This window comes from Pongo pygmaeus, chromosome 3, assembly GCF_028885625.2.
Source record: "Pongo pygmaeus isolate AG05252 chromosome 3, NHGRI_mPonPyg2-v2.0_pri, whole genome shotgun sequence".
In the NCBI taxonomy this organism is placed as follows: Eukaryota; Metazoa; Chordata; class Mammalia; order Primates; family Hominidae; genus Pongo; species Pongo pygmaeus.
In genome coordinates, this window is record NC_072376.2 from 171346585 (window position 1) to 171352584 (window position 6000).

Here is a 6000-nt window from a genome sequence, read left to right on the forward strand (position 1 = left end):
CATTTTAATAGGTGTGTGGTGATACATCACATTGCTCTCTTTATTTGCTTTTCCGTGATAACATTTGCTGTGGCACATCTTTTCATATGCTTATTTGCAGTCTGTATATCTTATTTGGTACGGTGTTTGTTCAGGTGTTTGGCCCATATTTTAATTGTGTTGTTTGTTTTCTTCTTGAGTTTTAATATTTCTTTATATACTTTGGATAGCCGTTCTTTGTCAATTATGTCCATTGCAAATATTCTTCCAGTCTTTGATTTGTCCTTTCATTCTCTTGACAGTGTCTTTGAAAAATTTTGCAGAAATTTTTAATTATAATAAAGTCCAGCTTGTCAATTGCTCCTTTCATGGTTCATACCTTTGGTGTTGTTTCTAAAAAGTCATCACCAAATGCCAGGTCATTTGGATTTCTCCTATGTTATCTGCTAGGAGCTTTAGTTTTGCATTTTACATTTGCAAAATAGTCTATGATCCATTTTGAGTTAATATTTGTGAAGGGTAAGGTCTGTGTCTAGATTCAATTATTTTAAGGATATCTAGTTGTTCCAGCACGATTTGTTGAAAAGATGATCTTTTCACCATGGTATTGACTTTGTTCCTTTGCCAAAGATCATTGGACTACATTTAAGTGGGTCTATTTGGGGGTCTCTATTCTGTTCCATTGATCTATTTGCTTACTATTTTGCCAGTACCACACTGTCTTGATTACTATAGCTTTCTAGTAAGTCTTGATGTAAGGTAGTGTCAGTCCTCCAACTTTGTTCTTTCCTTCTTTATTGCATTGACTATTCTGGGTCTTTTGCCTGTCCATATAAACTTTAGAATCCATTTATCAATATCCACAAAATAAATTGCTGGGATCTGGGCTGAGACTGCATTGAATCTATAGATCAAGTTAAGAACTGACACCTTAATATTATTGATCTTCCTGCTGATGAACATGGAATATCTCTTATTTATTTGATTTTTATTTCTTCAGAGTTTTGTAGTTTTCCTCATATAGATTTTATACATATTTTGTTAGATTTATAGCTAAATATTTCACTTTCTGGGGCATGGGGGAAGGTGCTAATATAAATTTTATTGTTTTATAATTTCAAATTCCACTTGTTTATTGCTGGTATATAGGAAAGTGATTGACTTTTGAATATTGATTTTTATATCCTGCAACCTTGCTATAATCATTAATTCCAGGAGTTTGTTTTTGTTGAGTCTTTTGGATTTTCTGCATAGGTGATCATATCATTGCAAACAAAGAGTTTTATTTCTTCCTCTCTAATCAGCATACTGTTTATTTCCTTGTCTTGTGTTATTTCATTAGCTAGACCTTCCCATAGGTCTAGCTTTGTTGAAAAGCAGTGCTGAAAAATGATATCTTTGTTCCTGATCTCAGCAGAAAAATTTGTTTCTCATAACTATTATGTGCGCTGTAGGGTTTCTGTGAATATCCTTTATCAAGTTTATGAAGCTCCCCTTGATTCCTAGCTTACTGAGAGTTTTTATCATGAATGGGTTTGGGATTTTGTCAAATGCTTTCATCTGTTGATATGATTTTGTGATTTTTCTCTTTTAGCCTGTCAATGTGATAGATTACATTAATTGATCTTCATGGGTTGAACCAGCCTTGCATATCTGGGATAAATCCCACTTAGTTGTGGTATGTAATTCTTTTTATACATTGTTGGATTCAATTTGTTAACATTGTGTTGAGGATTATTGCATCTATGTTCATGAAAGATATTGACCTGTAATTTTCTGTTCTTGTAATTTCTTCTTCAGATTTTGGTATTAGGGCAATGCTGGCCTCATAGAATGAGTTAAGAACTATTCCTCCTGCTTCTGTATTCTAAAAGATATTGTAGAGAATTGGTATGATTTCTACCTTAAATGTTTGGTAAAATTCACCAGTGTTTTCTCTTAGGCCTGGTGCTTTCTGTTTTGGAAAGTTATTATTTATTAATTCAATTTCTTTAATATATATACAGGCCTATTCAGGCCTATTAAATACATAAATAACATATTCAAATATATCAAATAGATATTCAAATATTCATAACTATTTCTTGTGTGAGTTGTGGCAGGTTATATCTTTCAGGGAATTAGCTATTTCATCAAGGTTATCAAATTTGTGGTCATAAGAGTTGTTCAAATTATATTCCTTGGTATCCTTGTAATGTCTATAGGCTCTGGAATTATCCTCTCTTTTATTTTGAATATTGTGTCCTCTTTTTCATAATTAACATGGCTAGCCACCTATCGATATTATTGATCTTTCAAAGAACCAACTTTTTCATTGATTTTCTCTATTGGTCTTGGGACTTCTTTTTTTATTTTTCATCTACCTGGGTTAAGTACTTAATTCAATATTCCATATTTTAGTAAATGTGAGTACTTAGATCTATTAATTTTTCTACAAATATAATTTTAGACAAGTTATTAGTTTTGGTGTATAGAGTTTGTTTTCGTTTTCTAGATATTCTGCATTATTAGTTTTAATATACTGCTTTACACAAGAATAATTAAGATAGCTTTAAAAAAATTCCAGGTGGCTGGAGATTTTAAATTTTTAATTTTATAATTTCTATTTTTCATATAATTAATATATTTTTATTTATTTAAATTTATTGAAGCAGCTTTTGTGCACTAAGATAAATTTCTACAAATGTTTAATGGAAGCTTAGAAGTAAGGTTATATTAAGTGTTCTTAGATTATTAAACTTAGTACATACCTTTTAACTTTGTTCATTGTCTTTTTCACATGCTTTAAACCAAACTTTTTTCAATTTCATCTGTCAGTTAATATTTCCTGAATTTTTAAATTTGCTTTTGTATTCCCTGTAGGTTTGCTTCTTGAATTTTTACATTATATTACTTAGTCTAGAAAGATTCATTCCAACTAGATCTTCAATACAGAGGCTAAATTATGCTACATTATCAAGTAATCCCAGAATCACAGCAGTTTACTCAAAAAGTCCATGTGTTCCTTAGGTTACATGTCCTTTGAGGTTTAGTTACACCTTGTTCCACATCTTCATTCTGGTACCAGTGTTGAGGGAGCAACTTTCATTTGACACATTCTATTCTTGAGGTAGAGGGAAAAGAGAGAAGGCAGAACCATGTGATAATGCTTGAAATGCCTGTTCTAAAGAGGCACCATTATTTCCACTCATTTATCTTTCATGGATCAACTCAAGTGTGGTTGTCAACCCTGACATCAGTGGGGTAAAACATATATTTATTCTGCAGGAACAGGTGAGTAGAGAGGTACCTGGTGGGAAACAGTCCAATAAAGAGGCACAACAACTGTTTTGCCTTTAATACATAATTAAAAGGACAAAAAGAGCTGTCTTTTTTAGCAGATGTGAGCTCCCTCTACAGACTCCTAGAAAAAGTTTGTCAGTGAATTGTAAAAGATCAGGACGAGCGTTTCTCTGGAATACCATCCATCAGAGCCAAAGAGATCATGTTTATATGATTGGCCTAGGGGAATGCTGAATATAATGAGCTAAGTCCATGTGAAAACTGTGTCCATATTCCCTACTTTCATAAAGGATGACTTATTCTTAGGGTGACTATATTCTTTATCACATGAACTGGGATACTCTTGAGAACAAAGGGGAGTACTCTTGATAATTATATTGGACCAACAAGTAAGCCTTAGCTGATCAGGACCTACAGTCGCTCTATTTATATGTCAATGCCATAGACTGTATTAATTTTTTTATATTTTAATGTATTGATTCCCAGGCATGGGGTCCCTTCATCGGACTCATCAAGATTCTAGAGAGCTGTTACAAGTACAGCTTCCATGGACCTTATCTATAGAATTAAAATGTCCAGGAATGTGTGTGGCAGAGTGCATTAACATCAAAGCAATCAATGTTCCTCCATACCAATCACCTCCACTTCTGGCCACTCCTGCAGGAATTTTGTCCTTCCTACCCCACTATGAAGTTTAGCCATATGACTTGCTTTGATTGATGGAACGTAAATGAAGTCTAGTTGTAGCATAAATTATACGAGCCATTATGGGTTCCCCTGTCTCTGTTTTCCCTCCACCAGGAAGATCAGCAATGTTTTTGATAAGGGCTACTCCTTTAGCCTTGGTCCCTGTTTGGGCTCAGAAAATGATACCCCAAAATGAAGGACTCAGAGGCAAAGTTTCTCTCTCATCCTCCCCTGCCTTTCCGTCTCTCACCCTTCCGTCTCCCCTGAGGCAAGCCATAGAAACTAGAATTCCTCTTCACCAAGGCAGGTCATAGAAACCAGAACCCCTTTTCCCCAAAGCCAGCCATAAAAATCGGAGTAAAGGCTGCAGTAAAAATATTACTCCAATCTTTCCCAGCCTTTCTATGTAAAAGCTGGCCATAAAGAAATTAAATCCCTTATTCCTGAGGGGTCCCACCCCATACCAGGAAGGAAGAAATGCTGCACAAAGAGACCAAGAAGAATCTAAACAGATGGGCCTTGCTGAATTTCCCCACTTTGTCTCTTCGCGTTAGATTGTACCCCTGTGTTCAATCACATTTCTACACAACTGTCCACACTTCTTTGAAACTAAGCATAAAAATAGATAGTTTTCCCTGTATCTCTGGGTCTTCATTCTGAAGGCTCCCGTGTCATGCAAAGCTACACTCAAATAAATTTGTCATGCTTTTTCTTGTTAACCTGCCTTTTGTTACAGAGGTGTTCGCCGTGACCGTTACGATGAAGAGGAAAGAGATCATCCACTTTCTACCCCTACATCCCCAAGTGAAGAGGACATGGAGTACAGCCACAGCCACACTTAAAGGGCGTGTAACATGAACAAAAATAAATGTTTGTTGTAAGCAATTACAATTCGTGATGCATTTATTTCTATATAATAACCTGGTAGGATATGTCTGTATGTGATTTGAAAATCCTAAGCAGATTAATTTTTATGATTAATTTATTTTATGCAATACTTAATTCATTTTTTAACCTAAGTATCTTATGCAGGACATAGTATAGATTATATGTTCAATAAATAGTTATGGAATGTTTTCTTTTATCTGATTAGTCATATTGATAGTAGATTCACTATTTAGATTCACCATTTATCAATAACCTGCACTCAATGGTTTTGGTGCATTCTTGTAATTCTGTTCATTTGTTTTCTGATAATAGAAGCAGCACAGGCATACTATAGACAATTTGAAAGTGTAAATGAGTATTAAAAAGAAAGCTACCACATATCATCCCCCAAACTGAGCCTATCATTATTAACATTTTAGTTTGTTTTCAAGCATTTCCTAAGTATATTTTAGTTATTTAATCATACTATACAGTATTCAATATATCTTTATTTTTATATAAATATTTTCTATATTATAAAACATGCTACAAAATGTTTTGTTGGATATACAGCATTTCAATATATCAAAGTCATAATTGCCCTAATCCTTTCTTATGTCATTTGCATCTGTGTCCCCACCAAATCTTACATTCAATTGTAATCTTCCATGTTGGAGGGAGACCTGGTAGGAGGTGATTGGATCATGGGGGCAGAATTCTAGTGAATGGTTTAGCACCATCCCTGCTTGGTACTACATACAATATCGCTCTATCACTTTTAAAGTGTGCAGTGAGAACTCACACTTTTAAAAGTTGTTTAAAAGTATGTAGCACCTCCCACTTCTCTCTCTTGCTCCTGCTCCAGCCATGTCAGATGGGTCTGCTTCCACTTCGCCTTCGGCCATGAGTAAAAGCTCTCCGAGGCTCCCCAGAAGCAGATGCTGCTATGGTTCTTGTACACCCTGCAGAACCATGAACCAAGTAAACCTCTTTTCTTTATGAATTACCCAGTCTCAGGTATTTCTTTTTTTCTTCTGTACAAATTAACCTTAGCAGCTTAAGGTGTTTCTTTATAGCAACGTGAGAGCAGAGTAATGCACTTTCCCAGTCATAAGACACTTAGATTGTTTCCAGTCATCATGATCTATAATGCTGTCATGAGTAGCTTTGTACCAAATCTTGTAA

General features: G+C 34.7%; 1 protein-coding gene across 2 annotated transcripts in view; it reads left to right on the forward strand.

Moving 5' to 3' along the window:
• TMEM144 (transmembrane protein 144) overlaps window positions 1–4835 on the forward strand; it is a 76621-nt gene extending 71786 nt beyond the window's left edge. Inside the window, exons 15-16 of one of the 2 annotated variants that reach the window (XR_010126161.1) lie at window positions 1574–1657; window positions 4685–4831. The gene's annotated coding sequence lies outside the window, so the exon portion shown is untranslated. Of the gene's footprint in view, window positions 1–1573; window positions 1658–4684 lie in introns of both variants that reach the window. The other variant, XR_010126162.1, reaches the window with a different exon arrangement.
• Window positions 4836–6000: the final 1165 nt, after the last annotated feature.